The sequence below is a fragment of the Ptychodera flava genome (genome assembly GCF_041260155.1).
Source record: "Ptychodera flava strain L36383 chromosome 3 unlocalized genomic scaffold, AS_Pfla_20210202 Scaffold_27__1_contigs__length_13241970_pilon, whole genome shotgun sequence".
Taxonomy (NCBI): Eukaryota; Metazoa; Hemichordata; class Enteropneusta; family Ptychoderidae; genus Ptychodera; species Ptychodera flava.
Genome location: NW_027248281.1, coordinates 4927385 through 4945705, shown reverse-complemented (window position 1 = coordinate 4945705; position 18321 = coordinate 4927385). Strand labels below are relative to the sequence as shown.

At 36.3% G+C, this 18321-nt stretch overlaps 1 long non-coding RNA gene across 1 annotated transcript; it reads right to left on the bottom strand.

Annotated features, from left to right (window-relative positions):
• Positions 1-9747: 9747 nt before the first annotated feature.
• LOC139126421 (uncharacterized) lies at positions 9748-10557 on the bottom strand. The gene is made up of 2 exons (XR_011550566.1): positions 10304-10557; positions 9748-10104 (listed from the first exon to the last, which is right to left on the bottom strand). It is a non-coding gene; the product is annotated as an uncharacterized lncRNA (long non-coding RNA).
• Positions 10558-18321: the final 7764 nt, after the last annotated feature.

The window sequence follows — 18321 nt, the reverse complement described above, 5'->3', positions numbered from 1 at the left end:
TCCACATGTTGAGGAACTCCCTTGTAGCTTTGAATTTTTGGAGTGACGCCCCTCAAATAATGACGGCTCACTAAGTGTTTTGGCCTCAGGAGGAGAAAAATGTTCCTGGACTTAAATTCACTGCGTTCTGGATTAGCCAACATTTGGTCTTTACAGTTCTGGCTAGAAAGTAATAAGTCGAAAAGAAAACATGTTAACCCACCAAAACAGTGGTTTTCACAAAGTCGATAGCGAGTGATACGACCCTGAGACAAGTGATGCTGATTTCACCGCAAGGAGATATTGAGTAAAGTTTATGGAAGTTCATTAAGGGTATTTCTGAAAATACAATAAAAGCTGCAGTTCATGTATCATGTGTTCCCGGTGTAAAAAAGATGAGCCAAATGTCGATAGGGAGAGGATGAAAGATTTCAGGTTTCATCACACAGCTCCCAGGTGATAATTAGATTTAATTTAGATAAGTTATGCAAAAACGTCTACAGTCCGTCTGTAGCGCTCTTCTAGTTATAGACTTATGTGATTAACTCTTAGGATAGTGCATTGACAAATGTCAACTTGCTGAGTACAATTATTTCTACTTTTCTTTTCTGTTTGCTTACCGTTAATGGAATGTTGCTCCTTCGATAGCGTAACGCATAGCACCTGTTTGAAAAGAAATACAATGTGAGAGACATTGAATTCTATTTTTCTCTGGATTCAACAGTGGTTTTTTCTTAAACCTCAGTGTATACATATCGGCAGAAGTTGACCTTGAGTAGGATCGTCTTTGAGCCATTGCAAGAACTGGTTTGTTAATTTTCTCGTTGTTGAACCCTCAAGCCTCATGGTAGCTTTTGACCTTCAAGACAGGGCGGAATCCTTGATCACTGGAATGGAGGAATCAGTTCTGTTGTATCAAATATCAAGAGAATGAAACCACCGAATGAACAACACTATTTGTGTTAATGTTCTGTTATTTTAGTCGTATATTGTGAAAATATCGATAGTTCTTTTTGCGCCAGCAAATACTTGTTGTCCTTATTTTATTCCAAATATGGTTAAATCAATAAATGTTGACTGTGATACAGACGCTGTCCTCTATTATTCTAAATGGTTTTGACAGACCTTTCCAATGCTTGCATAGTCTACACACGTTGTTTTGTGAGTCTGCCAAAGGAGCGCACCATTGTAACATATATTCTTAATTGGTGTTCATCTGTCGGGTGACTTTAAGTCCCCAAAGCAGCATATATTAATGTTATGTCATGTACTTTTCACCTGGAAATCAGTTCGACCGTGGACGTTTTTACGTCGGCAGTGAATAAAAATGCAGCTTAAAGACCTAGTTTGGCACCAGATTGTCTCAGCAGAAAATATACCAAACAGATTACGATTTCAATGGAAACAAAAGGCTATCAGACTTCCACAATCCTCTTACAGACTAGAACAAAGGCGACCCCAGGGATCGCGAACAGTGCCTTTAAACGTGATTTTTGTGCCGTGTTCATTTCTTTTTTTGAAAATATACATGGATCGAAGAGTACTACATGTTGCCGGTGACTATAATTACTTGCCTGGCTAAACAGACGTGCATACCGCATCTAATATTGACTGAATTTGTATGAGGATTTGCGTGACAACTTTTTGCACTGGCTGTTCGAATTCGCTAAGCCCAGTTTTACAAGTTACTTAAAGCCCTAATAGCTGCGAATGTGTTATAAACCGATCTCAAAACATCCTGAGTTTTCCAGAAGTTTTCTTTGAATAAGTGTATAACAGTCTCACAAGAGTCGAAAGTGGCATGTAAATTAAATCGTTTTACAATCGCCTTAGATTTCCCGCCGTTTCCAAAAACTAATCATGTAACAGAGAAAACAAAGATAACAACAACAAAATGCTGGCCATTGTGTGTTGTCCAATCAGGCGAATGGCACCATGCTTGTTTCTGGTATGATCATGATGTGTATGAGCAGGAAATACTGTTTTTGTTTTGTACTTTTCCGCGAGGGCGCAATTTTATGGATGCGGCACCCGTTTATTATTCAGCCTATTGAAACATGTAGGCATGGTCCAAATCAACGACTAGTGATACTTCTACGCACATCATTCAGTTAGCACATCTACACGAACCAACTTTGGTTTGAAAATAAAATCATGAAAACAATGCATAAAATTCACAGCTATTGGGGCTTCAAACAATATCGGTAATGCGCATTTTTCAAAAAAATATTTAATCCTTTGGGCAACTGAATTTCTTCTTGAAAGACTTGATAAACTGAGCATCTAAGCATAAAACTTTAATAGAGATACCGCAGAACATATCAAACCGAGCGCTTTGTTTCTTTCTGCAATTGATCTTCATATAAGCACCGCTTGTGGTTCTTTTCAAAGCACACAAAACCTGTCATGTCTTGTCACCTGCCAGACATATCTCCCCTATTGGGAGGAAGGAGAATAATAAATGATCCAATTCACTTTTAAAGTCAGACGTCGTATAACCTTTTGTATTTTACTCTTATCACAATAATGTTTCCCTGCAAATATTCATGGAGTATGTCATCGCTTAGTTGCAGCAATAGCGCTGCAATTTTTCAAATCATGCCATCCAATTTTCTGAAGAACCCTGTTTTATACAACTTGAGAATTCGGCAACCAATAAGTCTACATTCAGTTCTAGATTCAAAGAATAAGGTAAACGGATGACCAATAAATTATTGATTAGTCAGGCGTCGGTCAGCGTGCTGATTAATAGATAGAACTTGTCATTCCAGTGACCCGCTAGTATATTTTACCTAACCATCTTCAGTTTATTCACCAAAAGAAACACCTGCAGATTACAATCTTCTTTTTAATTATGTAAAGGTCAACCCATTACCTCACAGAAGACGTTTTGTTTGCCGGGATAAAACAGCATAATTGGCGATCCTACTTAGGGACATTGTCAGCCTTTTTGGGAGACAAGCGACCTAGCGGCCGATATAGCTCCGCTGAGTTTATGTAGAGAACTATTTTTGACACATGTTGATGAAGAAGGTGGAAATCTTTGATAGCTCAATTCAGTGGCCAGAATAAAAGAGGCTAAAATAGCTGAAAAAATACACAATTGAAGATTTCATCATACTTTGAATATATCAAATCGGATCATCCCTAAGAACATGTCAAACAAAAAGCTATCTGATGAATAGTTTTTGAGAATAAATTTTCTGAACAAAAAGGGCAACAATTGCCCCCCAAAATTAAAATTGCAGATTTCATCATAATTTCAAAAGATCAAATTTAGTTCATCTATAGAAACCTGTATACCAAATTTCAAAGCTGTTAGACCAGTACTTTTGAGAAACGCATATTTTGACCAAAAATGGGAAAAATTGCCCCCAAAATTCAAAATTGCTTTCATCATTATTTCAATAAATATCATTTAGTTCATCTAAGGAAACCTGTATACCAAATTTCAAAACTATCAGACCAGTACTTTTTGAGAAATACATTTTTTGACGTAAAATGGCAAAAATTGCCCCAAAAATACAAAACTACAGATTTCAGGAGAAATTAAATATATATTACTTAGCTCATCTGTAGAAACCTGTATACCAAATTTCAAAGCTATCAGACCAGTACTTTTTGAGAAACACATTTTTTGACCAAAAATGGCAAAAATTGCCCCAAAAATACAAAATTACAGATTTCATCAGAAATTCAATATATATTACTTTGTTCATCTATAGAAACCTGTATACCAAATTTCAAAACTATCAGACCAGTACTTTTTGAGAAATACATTTTTGACCAAAAATGACAAAAATTGCCTTAAAAATGCAAATTTGCATATTTCTGCACAATTTGAACAAATCTGAAATAGATCATCCCTAGGGACATATGTACCAAATATAAAAGCTATCTGACTGGTAGTTTTGAAGAAGAAGATTTTTAAAGATTTTTTTACCAAAAATGACAAAAAATTGCCTTAAAAATACAAATATGCAAATTTCACCACCATTTAACAAATCTGATTTAAGTCACCCTAAGCAAACTGCATATCAAATTTCAAAGCAATCGGACGAGCGGTTTCAGAGAAGAAGATTTTTTACCAAAAACACAAAAATGCCCCAAAAATACAAATATGCAAATTTCACCATGATTTGAACAAACTGAAGTGAGGTCACCCCAAGTGAACTGCATATAAAATTTCAAAGCAATTCGACTTGTGGTTTCAGAGGAGAAGGCAATTGTTGACGGACGACGACGGACGACGGACGCCGGACGACGGACGACGACGGACGACGACGGATAATCAACCTATTTGATAAGCTCCGCGTCGCTGACAGCGGAGCTAAAAAACATGTCTATTGTGAAAATCTAGCTACCTACTTGAAACTATCGCTACTTCCGAATAACATCTAGCAAACAGTGTTGATGATTAAGGTAGGCTACGCATTCTTTGAAATCCCAACACTGAGTGGAAGACACCGACGGTTTTGTGACAATGCATAAATGTACATATTTGGTACATAATTTCCTATTATTGAGCGTGCATTATTCTGCATATTGTAACTATGATGTAAGTTGTTAGTTAAATGTTGTAATAGTTGTACAAATTAAATACAGCTATAATTGACTAGATATTGAGCTAGACAAGAAACATGTCTCTTATCTCGTATTGAGTAACAGCAATGTGTGGAAAGAATACGTCTCTACAGTCACTAACTTTCATAACTCAGAGAAACTGACTTCATGACTCAGGGAAACTGATTTCATTTGGTACATGCTCTAGCTCAACAATGACAAAATGTAGACGGCTGATGCCATTTGTTCGGACAAAAAATTTCGACATGAAGATTTTTAGCTTGACGGTTATCAAACTCCAAATTCCCTACTCTTTAAGGGGCAAGAAACTATTGAGATTTTTCATTATGTTTTTCTTTAATGGCAATCACAGTTTTTGTTTTCCCCTCAACTTAGAAGTGCAGAGTAAGCTTGTCAACTCAGCGTGTACATGTGTAGACTGCATTTCTAGTGTTGACAAGTGAATTCTGAAGTAGAATTCATTTGTCTTGGCAACATTCTACTTAAAGAATGTGAATATTACCCTAGTTACTTTCTCTTCATTATTTTGTAATTCCGAAAGATAAGTACCTATATTTATATATTTTCATACATCCGAAAGAATTTCCCTTGCAGTGAGATTGTACCCTGTCAAAGCATAGACCCTCGAGAAATACTATGGTCAAAGTCGCCGTTTACTCACGGGTATTGACTTGTAACAAGCAATGGATAAATTATGTTACTCCTGTGTAAAATTTACATTGCTATTTCACATAGGATAAAGTTGTGTGATTCTCATTACCGTGTAGTAATTTTTTCATATTAAAGCATGTAAACCAAATATAATATTGAATAGAAACCCTTGATGGAGACTTTAACTTTATAGTTTTTTACCGTGTTTTGATGTAAGTTTCACTGTTTACATCCATTGACGCGGAAGTGTAATCTACAAAGGCCAGGATAAGGTTAAGTCAAAGCAAGGACTGTTTCGTTCTTGGCAGAAAAGTTTCATTGAATTGTGCTTTCCAACAGATTTACGCCTTGCTAAGAAGGTAAGATTTGTCAAAATAACTTTTCAGTTTTTTCTGGAATCGAACTATTACATCTATAGAGGATCGAACATCTTTGGTGAGGACAGTCTCTTTGGACGGCCGTAGTCGCTCGTTCCATGGTGGAGTTCAACTATGGGATTTCCAATTATACTTTCAACATTTCAAATTTAGTTATCGGTCAATCTCGTAACCTACCAACATTGCTCCGCGTATCAGCTTTAAATGTTCATTTTCAAAGCAGAGAATTTTATAACGTATATATTGTATCTTCAGAGCTTAATAGAAATGTGAAGATTCCCAAATCGTCATCCTCAAATACAGAAATTTACAATTATCCATCCCTAATGTCCATCAAAATGTTCATTTTCTCACCACTCTATGAGTGTCAGGGGATCGAATATTTTGTAAGCCAAATGCACGGTGCAAGTTTGGTTAGACTCTCTCACAGTCCTTTGTCAGCTACATACTGTGGCTGGTGGTGTAGCTAGTATTTTTTTGTGTTTGGCTGGTTATTTAATCTTCAATTATCGATCCGTACTATGCTGCAAAATATTCTGACCGTTATAATAGTAAGGGAATTCACCGTGTACTCAGGGCGTGCAGGTGGACGGTGTAAAGTCCGTTAACCGTCTGACCTGACAGTGATATATGCCACAGTACAGCATTGGTGTGTTTAACAGTGATCTCCTGTCTACCCTGATCTGATCTTCTTACTATTCTTTGAATAACTTGATCTGAAAAATTCAGTATCAGTAGACACGCCAGCCGATGGAATTACAGTAATGTAGTGTAGGAATTGAAATGTGATCCAACAGATAGAGGGCCAAATATAGAGAGAACAGCGTAATAGTACACTGTATGTACAGGATGGTCCTCTCAGAAATACTGAGGTTATAAGGTTTCTTCCAGAATCATCAGGCACGAAAATTGACAGGAACTGAATAGAACATTTAGTGTGCATCTATTGTGTCATTTCTTTGTTAACGGTCTCAATTTTAATAGGCGTAGAGGGCGACGTGTAAAATATTTGAAAGTATCTTGACAGATCTATCGTATGAGAGCGTTTATCGAAATGTGTCCGTTTGCGTACATTAATACCAACACGATTGGAACTAATTTGGATAATAGATTGTGAAGTAATGCCTATTGATCTGCAAATGTAAGCTCATCTGCTTTTCTTTTAAAGTTATACACTTGTTTTATGAGTAATTTGTAATATTGCAACATTCAGCTATAGGGCACCTAACATTTTTGAGAAATTTGAAAAATATGAAGATCCAATTATCCCAAATTAGTTCCAATCGTGTTAACCATAAAGTCCTGTACCAAGATTAGTGAAATATTTGGAGCGAAGTGGATAAAGCACTGCGTCCTTCATCATTTATGTTTTTCTTTGGACGATAATTTAGCGAATTCACACAAATAAGATAAGGTTTATAACAGTGGAATAAACGTACAGTTGTAAGTTTGGCTCAATTAGAAGACAGTTCAGACGTGTTTGGCAACTAAATGTGTTTTAACTTTGGCAAAGTTTTTCACTCGTTGAAAGAGGTTTCAGTTCCTCTCATACTGAGGTTTTAATGAGGAAGACTTCCCAGATTTCTACTTTGTCATAAAAATTCCAGAATACTCTCAACCGCTGTCGTCATTACCGCTGATACATTGAAGACTTCAGAGTCCCGTCGAGAATTTTAACTTCACTGTTCTTTTTCCAAGTATTGATGACGTCATGACCCCTGTTTTGAAACGACTTCAGTTTTAAATATCTGAATTGTTTTACGTTACCCTGCTTCTTTGATTTATAATAGTCTGACCAAGACGATGACGTTCTTCTTCAAACACTTCCTTCTATCGATAACCTTCTAAGTACAGTAAGAACCTCAAGTCATAAACAAACATGTATGTCAGTTTCTATAATTTACAAGACTCGTCTTTGATTCGGTGTAATGTTGTGTTTAAGCTCTTCAATTACATTTCTGAAAACATTCATAATTAGAAAACAAGCTTGTATAGGTCACTCTTCGACGTAGATATAATCTGAAACTTCTTTTTTACACAAATGTTCAACTGTCTATAATGACAAACCCATGGTGTTACTTAAAGTAACACCGTAATTGGCGACCTGCGAAAGCTGCGTACTTTGACTCCACTTCAAGTTTTCCTTATGGTTTACAACGCCACTTTCCTGTCGCCGGGTATTTGATTATTGTTGTACTGTATGGAGCAACACCACGAAGACCAATCTTCTAAGAATTTACAAGCTTAAAAAAGAGTTGCTAGGGTCATTCTAGATGTCGATTTATATGTGTCTTTCCGAGTTCTCTCTTTACGTCTAAATGTACTACCCATTGACTTTCGTGTCGATTGTTTTGTTGCTGTAATGACATTTAAAACCTTAAATGGTCTTACAACTGGTTATTTAGACCAGTTCCGCTATATCGCAGACATCAGTTTTTTCAACACACGCAGCTAAAGTAATGATAATTTATATGCACCTTCTATTTCGACTACTGCTGGACAAATAACTTTCATTCGCTGTACTACTGTACTTTGGAACAACTTTCCCCCGTAGACAAGAAATGTTGAAATGTGTCATTATTCAAAACTCGACTGTTTGGGTTTTTCTTTACCAAATTTAGGTCTGAAGGTTCTTCCTTAAACTAATTTTTCCGTCTGTCCCTATTAGTGTCACATGTGTTTTGCTCAGGACAGATGATCTGACGATGTATATTTCTTAGGGCTCTGATGTAAATTATAATCAGTTTGCAAATCAGACTACCCTCTGTAAATAAAGTGTGAATAAAAAATAAATAAAGATGTTAGGCGACTAAGAAGGACAGTCAAATTCACTAAGAGTTCACTCTTTACGCTTTTTCTAACATTGTATTAAAACAAAACATTTCATTGGCACCTGTTGATTTAAAAATAATATTATCCCATGAAGTTAAACCAGATACGAACTGAATGTGCTCACGTGTTTTACAACAGATTCATTTATAGCAGTACGCTTCACAGAATGTTGGATATCCAGTACACAGACTAGAAAATTTTAGCAGATATCTGTTATATCATTATATGTAGCAGGTTTTATCAACTTTCGCACAGTACTCTAAGAGTTAAATCACTAATTACAAATTTTATTTAAATGAGCTAATTATTAGCTTGACCCACCCAATTCTTCTCAGTACAATTAAATATTTATCAGGTCAATATCTGTATCAAGTTTCATCAAATGTAATTCTGTAATTTTGGAGTAATATCACTAATTACAAAGTTCATTAATATGCAAATGAACCCTTACTTTACTCCAAGTAACTAAATGCTTTACACCAAAATTAGATAAAATAAAATATGCAAATGAGCTAGTTGTTAACTTGACACTGCCAAATGCTTGTCAGTACAATGAGATATTTATCAGATCAATATCTGTACCAGATTTCACTGACTTGGGCGTCGTAATTATATACCTAATTACAATGTTCATTGAATATGCAAATGAACCCTTAATAACTTGACACTGCTAAGTGCTTTACAGTTAGATATCAGTCAGATCAGTATCTGCAGCAGATTTCATCACATTTTGTGCAGTTATATCGGAGTTATATGACTAATTATAAAACTTCATAAAATATGCAAATAAGCTATTTGCCAGTGCTTCTTAGTATAATTAGATATATATCAGATCAATATTTGTTGCACGTATCATCAAGTTTGGTGCAGGAATTTTAGAGTTATGTCACTAATAACAAAAGTTCATTAAATTTGCAAATGAACAGATGATTGACATGTCACTCACAGTATCATCATAATGTTCTGAGATTGTCATCTGTGAAAAGTTTCATGAAATTTGGTGCAGTATTTCTTGTTATACCACTCCAGGTCATGTGACCTATTGTTCTTCCCATCCATTTATCCCTGAAAACACGACTGACACCTATTGTTCTTATGCAAAATAAGTAATCAGTCATACTTTTATTCATATGTAAATAAGTAATCACCACACTTCAATGAAAGAAAATCATTATCATATCAATAAAAGTGTAGTGATTACTTATTTAAATATGAAAAAAACTATGACTGATTACTAATTTGCAAGAGAACAATATGTCAAGTCGAGATATCTAAAGCATTCACACACATTCAATAACAAAATGAAGACAATTTTTTCAACTGATATGTTATAGCATCACATTTTATAATTCAATTTTAACTTTCTTTGAACCATGCTCAATGTAAGCAACATGATTTGTTGATGAAGGCTGTCCATCTTTAGATTCGGCGTCTTCTTGGGTTGGACCAATCTTGTCTGTTTTGTTACATTGTTTTGTCGTAACTTGAGAAACTGGTTTACTTACAGATTCCTCTGATTTAACACTAGATGGAGGTGGTAGTAATATATTCGACACATGCTTTTGTTGTGCAGTAGACATACATTTGAGGCGCGTAAACCGTCATCTGATCTGTGACCTGTTTGTTCTTTGATAAGCTGCTCATCGAATCCCTGATGGTACAGAGGTGTTGCTGCATTCACCTGAAGTTATCAAACACAAGACATATGTGACAAATATCATGGAAATAAGTACAGCCTTTTTGTAACGTTTGTGGAATAGTCGAAAGAAATTCTGTCCTACTGCCGCACACACAACAAATTGTTTTGGTCAATGAATTTAATTTTATAACTTTACAGAGTTCGTTTTGTGTATAAATATTTTAGTAAAAGAATAAATTACCTTGCCAGAATATCCAGTGTGCTGGCAGTCTGGCCAAGCCATCTTGCACATTTGCTTTGTGTAAAGACGTATATTTTCTGGCAGGAGAACTTGATTATCCCTTGGCAAGGGTCATCGATAGTACAATCCCGTCCGGTGTTATCATCGCCAAGTACTTTTTTATAAGTTGAAGTACACGTCGTGGATTTTATGCGCTCCGTAGTAGCGGCTGCTCTTATAGGGCAGTTTGCTCGTGTAAAATCCACTTTGGTTGTTTTTACATGGCCGTCCATGGAACTCTAGGTAGTCTCTTGGGTCATCAGATCAGACAAGTTGACAAGGTCCATGTTGACCAGTCGAAAACACAAAAATGGTATTGAAAGCCTGATGCATCCACGAGGCAATCACATGCATCTACAGATTGAATTCCTTCTCGCTAGCCAATAGCCAACAAGATATAGTAAGGCAAACCGTTTTATCTAACCAATCAGACTAAAACAGTTTCCTTTTACACAGGTGCATTATACCACTCTGTAGCCCTTATTCAAATGCAGATTTGCAGTTGACCAGAGCCCTTGTCCTACTTGTCTGGGATAGGTCATTCTCCCAAACTCGCATGCCAGGTGCATAATGACCTCTGTGAACCTTTCGACGTACAATGGGTCACTCCATTCCATTGTGGATATTCAAATCAAAAGTAGACGATTTATTGACAGTAATTTTCAAATTTTAGAGAAGATTGGCCTGTTTTTCGTGGTATAAGTCGTTAATCGCACCTCGTAGGTGTGCTGTTACAGTTGTAATCACCACACTTATGGTCAGGAACTTGTAAACATCGATGTTTACAAGTTCCTGACCATAAGTGTGGTGATTACAACTGTAACAGCACACCTACTCGTGCAATTAACTATACATATATGTCTACACTGTCATTACCGTCTCCATAGGGAAACCATTGTATGGAGAGAAATGATATTGCATAACTTCATTAATATGCAAGCACCATAATCTAATCAGTTCATGCAAGTAGCATATGGTACCCGTGTACCAAATCTGACTTGAATCTGTTCTCGCGTTTTTGAGTTATCATGTAAACAGACAGACAGACACACACACCACACAAACTAACACACACAAACACACACGGACAGACAGACAGACATCGCTATGACATTAGCCCACGTGTCAAACCACGTGAGCTAAAAACGAGGTCAGTCTCTAGTGCTGTAGGAGGAGAAAGTTTAGTTTTTTTTAGAGATATTTAACGTGAAAGTTTGATTAAAAACGACAACTAGTGTAAAAATAAAGTTTCAATGGTACATTTGCTTGACCTATTGGTAGCAGTACCCGTGCTGCAATATATTGTTAATATATATTCTTTGCCTCAAATAATTGATTTTTTGGACTCAGCAAAAACAAAATGATCAAAACACAAAATACAGGACCGGGTGTTCCAGGAAAATAGAAGGGAGGAAAAGTGATGGAGGAAGTTACTTTCTGCAAATTTCCTTAAGAATGGTTTTTGATGTGATTTCTTAGTTCCACACTGCCTTTCGTTTTATCCATGCGTTCTATTATGACTTTAACCGTTGTGTGCTGCTTTTCTACACAGCAAAACTTGAACATTTGGAATGTCATCTGAATGGCAGAGTTACTGAAATAATTACAATTTAAAGACAGCCTGCAATGGTCATAGTGTTATTTAGTGAAATGTCGGTAGAACAGTTAAATGCACGCAATCTACTATCATATCAAATCACACAGCGTATTACCATTTAAGGAAGTATGTGCCTTGAAAGTGAAAGGCTTAAACTTTTTGATCAAACTTTCCTTACAGTTTCGACCATTCTCTTATCAAATCAAGAAATAAAATCAGCAGTACTAGAGAGGCAAACCACCAAATATTTCCCGGTATTTTAAATTCAACATGACCGCCATCTATGGGTCAACTCTATGAAGAAAAACAAAATAAGCTTATTTGATGTTCGGAAAACGAAGACAGCGAAAAGTTTCCTGACACCAACAACTTTAAAATGAACACCACAAGTGGCAGAATCAGAAAAGATTCATAAAAGTTTGGGAGTTCGAATATCTTTCCCCGAGGCGAACTGGGTAGACGAAAGGTTGGCAAGCCTTAGAGATTTGAGAACTTGGGATTGTGGTTAGCACATTAGCATGTGTGTGTGTAAATACGAGCTGTATCATGACAATGCCAAATTTCTATGAATATTGCATATATTTAAAATTTTGTGGCTGAAATCTTGGCTCTATATGCATTTTCTGTCTGTCCCTTCAAAACGAATACCACCGTGACAACGGATACCAAAACGAATGCGAATACGAATACGAGATTAACTTCAGCATCGTCATCATTTGTTCATATATTCTTGACCGCGGACATCCGGGAACTTGCGGATTTTACGTCATTTTTGCGTCCACACTGCCGTGAGAACAAATCTTGAAGTGTGGATTTTTCAACATTTACAACAGTATTCAAAGTTTTCAACATTATGTCAATGATAAACACTAAGTTCTGTACTTTGTCACATAATTTCTGCATTGTTCACTGTCCTGTACAGTCAAATCCCATTTCACCTCACTCGCGTGCGTGAGGTGAAAGTGACGTCACTCCGCGGTCAAGAATAGTACACTCACATTCCATCTTGTTAACTTCTTGGAGAAGTGCAGGCAGCTGGGTGCGATGGACAAAGTTGAGGACATCGAAATGGTAGGTGGTGACACTTCTAATAACCATTACCAGCCTACTTAATCCCAAGGCAGTGGTATATGCCATCGCACTGTTCACATGATTACGTACGGGCGGTGTTCGAGACGCACGGCCGGTCCTGACTTAGGCTATACATTGCATTTTCATGTTTGGCCCTCCGCAAATGCATGGCATTTCACTTTCACAGCAAAACACAGGGACAGCAGGGGTAGTTTTATTATCATCCAAAATTAGTATCGAGGATAATAATCGGGTTTCTTTCCATTTAAGTAATATCTTTGACTAATGCAGTTCCGCGTGCAGCCCACATACGATTTCACTGCGAACTTTGTATCAAACAAATCATCATACACTCATATTTTCATGCATGTAAAGACTTACAGTTGCAACTGCTGTAATTGAAATTGAAGTTGTAGACTACATGGACGTGTATGTACGGTACTTACTTCCATTGTCTACTAGATTTGGTGCGCCATGGGCTTTGATGCTGCACGCTGTAGGCCTATACCGTATGCACCGTACAGCCTACAATCCACTGGCGTCGAGCGACCGTGACTGCAGGGACCGTTTACCAGTAACGTTGAAATAAACGGTGGGTTGTAGGAACGATCTATTTTGCTCCTTTCGCAACTTTTTGCCACCATCGCTCTGGGTATTACTCCGGGGTAGGGGGGGGGGGGGGGGGGGTACTCCCATAGAAAACGTATACGGGTATTCGCCTCCCGAGTGGATCACTTTTTCACGAAAAAACTCCGTACACATGGATCGATGTTTCATCCGAAAAAACCCTACACGTTGGTCGATAACAAAGCAAATGTCCGATTCTACAGAAAAACCTACACATGTAACACAATAAAGGTGAAAATTCCCAAAATTTGTCAATGAAATCCTTATATAAATGGGTCATATTTTTGAAATATACATTGGTAGAGGTTTTCAACTCGGGCCGCACACCCCCATATGAAAATACCCCCCCCCCCCCCGGGATATTACCGAAGGTCTATGGTTTTACTAACACCACGGGGAATAGATCTAATCGTGTCCGGTACTAACACAAGTTGTTATGTTGTGAAATCTTCAGCAAACATCGGAAATACCATGGGAATGTGCAATTGTAGATGAACATGCTGGTCAGTGCAATTGTGTCTTGATGGCTTTGCCGCTCAGCCAATAAGCTCTGTGATGATCATGTCACTTGAATGAATTTTATTTCTTATTATTACATTACAAGTTTTCTTTCTTCCTTATGTACTCTAATGTAATATTTATTCATCTAATTGCTGACTGATATCATTCTCAAAACCTTTATTTTACTGTTTGTACTTTTACTACCATTTTAGTATGTTGTCCCTTTGAAATATCAAACGCCGCATCACCTGAGAAAAATGTCATATCAGGCCCCGGCATACCGGTAGTGTGCCTTGACACTACTGCACAGTTTCAACTTCGTAACAACTATCCAAGCAACACTTGGAGCACCTGTGGTCACCAGCCAGAGCCTTACTTGCAAAAATATTACATGAGCTGTACCATGGTGTTGACGTCTCTTTTTGCCTCATGTAGACTATGACAGAGGAAAATTTTACTCAATATAGACTTTTGACCCTATTTTGCCTCCACCATGATTTTGACCCATGATTTCCTAGCAAATGTACAGTTTTAATGCCAGTAATTGCGTGAGCCTAAATGTACATTTTTGACCCTAATTTACAGAGAATTGTAAACTTTGTACTTTATTCAATTGTTCAAACTGTCCAAGGTTAATCCATAGTATACCAAATTGTGGCCAAATTTAGGCATCATCAGACTGATGAATTAGAAAATGAGAACTAACCTTCCCTGTCAAAATGTATCCTTTGTGTCTTTTCTGTATCAGTTGCATATGTTTATGCAGGGATGTAAGAAAATAGCCTGAGCCAGTAAAATAACTGGCTGTCTGCCAAAATTTGCTGGTTGTAAAATTATTGATTTAAAAAATATAAGAACATTTTGCACTAACTTAATTTGTTTAAACAATACTTGTAACCACCTGTACTTTTATTTTGCCACCTGTAAATGTTCTGCATCCCTGTAATGAAAATGAAAATTACTTAACCCTTGAGCTATAAAGTCAATTTTGTCACCTTTGAAAAATATACTACTCAATCTTTTTAAGATTTTTGCAAATTTTTGCAAAAGTTTTGATACAAAACTGTAGCTGATGAAATATGATAGCCAATTGGTCCAAAATTAAAAAAAAACTTACAGAAAAATTCACAAAAATTGATAAAATGTTGCACTAAAATTTTGGTGAGAAAAATTATCGCGCTCAAAGGGTTAAGCTTATGTTATACACAGTGTGGGTGCAATGACTGGGTTTATGTGATTTAGCACTTTTCTTCCTTTAGAGCAGAAAGTTTGTGTACATCAGGCATAATTCTCAGTGTCCTAAGTGAATGAATACTTACAAGGCCAATGGGTTGTATGTCTGTGAAATTTGGCAACATCCAAATTACTTGTGGAGTGACAGCCATATAGGCTTACATGTATTTGAATCAAGCACTAATTATTTAACATTGGCAATGCCTGTTCCTTGGTTAATGGATGTATATTTACATCATTCTGTATTCAACTTTGTTCAGTTGGAGAACAAAAGTCATGAAAATTATATAAAAAGTTACAGTTCATTTGCCTTTTAAAAAGCATAGTAAGTGGACGCTTGATGTACAGTGTTTGTATTTACATGTATACCTTACAGTCTTTTCAAGAGTATAAGAAAGGAGAGTTAGTCTGGAGCAAACTAAGAGGACATCCTTGGTGGCCTTCGATGGTAGTTTGTCATTTGAATATCAGGCAAAGGGATCCTGGTCCAAATCATCGATGGGTTAAGTGGTTTGGAGAGACCAGACATTCAAGAGTAAGCATAAAAAGTATTTGTTCAATGACTATACGTAATTTTTAGCTCACATTTGGTATAACAAAATGAGCTTATGATAATTCTGTTGCAGGGATGTAGAAATTAGCCAGCAGTCAGAAAAATTAACTGGCTGTCAGCTAAATTTTGCCAGCTGTGAAAATTTTAGTTTCAGTAAAGCGTAAGAACATTTTGCACGAACTTTATGTGCACATACACTACCTGTACTTCTATTTTTGCCACCTGCAACCAACATCCCTGAGTCATTGTATGTATGTCAGTACACATCAAAAACTTGAGAACCACCAAACCTATATCGTACTATTTGCTGTACAGAGAAGCCACTAAAGGTGGAAATGTGTAATTCTTCAAAAGAACATGTAAGTGTCAAAACTATATGCAAATCAAATCCTGCAAATTGCTAAAGCTCTGTAACCATAGGCTTAATGTATTATAAACTTGGTATGCAGGTTCCTTTGTATGATTTTAGATGGGTGCGTGTAAATCTTGTGCTTACATTGACATATATGTCTTTTTTGGTCAATCTTATTAGCTCCTTTTGTTATACCAATCTTTTAGCCATGCTGTCAGTGGCCACAGAGCTTATTAAATGGGCTGATTTTCGTGTCGTCATCCATCTGTCTGTCCGTCATCAACTATTGCTTTCTCTTCTTAAACCGCAAGTCCAATGGCTTTCAAATTTGATATGCAGTTCACTTAGGGTGATCTCACTAAAGTTTGTACAAGTCATGGGAAAGTTGCATATTTGTATTTTGGGACATTTTTTGGGTTTTTTGTGAAAAAATCTCATCTGAAACAACATGTCCAATTGCTTTGATATTTGATATGCAGTTTACTTATGGTGACTTCAGTTAGATTTTTTCAAATTTTAGTGAAATTTGCACATTTGTATTTTTCAGGCAATTTTGTCATTTTTGGTCAAAAATTCTTTAAAAATCTTCTTGAAAACTACAGGTCAGTTAGTACATGGATCCCTAAAAATGATGTGTTTCAGATTTGTTCAAATTGAGCAGAAATATGCAAATTTGTATATTTAAGGCAATTTTTGTCATTTTTAGCTCGTGTTCTCACATGTGAGCTAATGTTGTAGTGATGTCTGTCCATCTGTCTGTCTGTCTGTTGGCCTGATATCTCAAAAACAGCTGATCAGATCAGAATCAAATATTGTACACAGATTCAGTTTGCAAATGGCAAAAACTGATTAGTTTACGGTGGGTGTGGCTCGCTTACTTTTTGCTCATTTACATAATAACTGACGTTAGAAAAATGTATATATATTGAGGATAACATCACACAGTTTGATGAGACTTGCTACAAATATTTATCACACCAAGATATATATCAGCCATGAAAGGTATGAAGGGGTGACGCAAAGATAATCGCTAATTTGCATTTTTAATGAACTTTCCTAATTAGGGATATATATCTGAATTGTTCAAATTTGACGAAACTTGGTATATTAAAGATGCTATGATTTCACATTATTGAAAGTCATTTTTGCATTTGATGTACTATATCTGACCAAATGTGAGCCCAGTATCATTGATGCTATGTTTTGAAGCTGGAGTCCTTTCACAGTCATAAATAAGCAATGTTTTTGACAGAGAAACAATGCACAATTCTAGATTGTAGTTTCAAGTAGAATCATACCTATACTGCTGAGAGATCCCAGATAAACTTTGCTTTCGAACCTCATTGATAGAACACTTTAGCAGGCCAATGGTAAAGATATCCCATAATCATTATTACAAGTTATCATGTTATTTTCAGGTTGGTAGGACAAGTATGATGCCTTTCTACTTGTTCTGTGAATATTTCTCTGATGCTAAATTTCTAAGAGATGAAGCTTACAGATGCGCAGCATATAAAGCCTTACTGGTGGGTTACCAATTAAATGTCTCTCAAGAGAGAATGGGTCAATTAAAGAAAAGATACATACTCATGTTAAGCAATTCATTCTGCGGAATAATCTGTTTGGTTGTGTATTAAGAATGACACCTGAAGACTACATTGAGTAAAAGTGAAAAGAATTAAACGTGCTGTATAATTTTCAAGCTATGGCGCCTTGAATAAAATTCTTTGTTTGCCGTCTGCGTGCTGTAGCTTTTCAGAGAAAATTAATAAAGCAAACACAATGTTAATACTTTAACGAATAAAGATATTTTTCTCAGAGAAATCAATTAAAAAAATGAGCTTATGTTTATACATTTGTGTTTTTTGTCTGTGTTTGTTTTTTCCCTGGCTGGCTGGTAGGTTTTTCAAAAATCAAAGGATGGCAAACAAAGAATTTTCTTTAAATGCCTAATGCAATTTTCCAAAAGAAACCGTATGATCCTGTGTCTACATGTATATTTCTACACTGATGTTTCTTATAGCTTTGTGGTCATCATTTTCTCT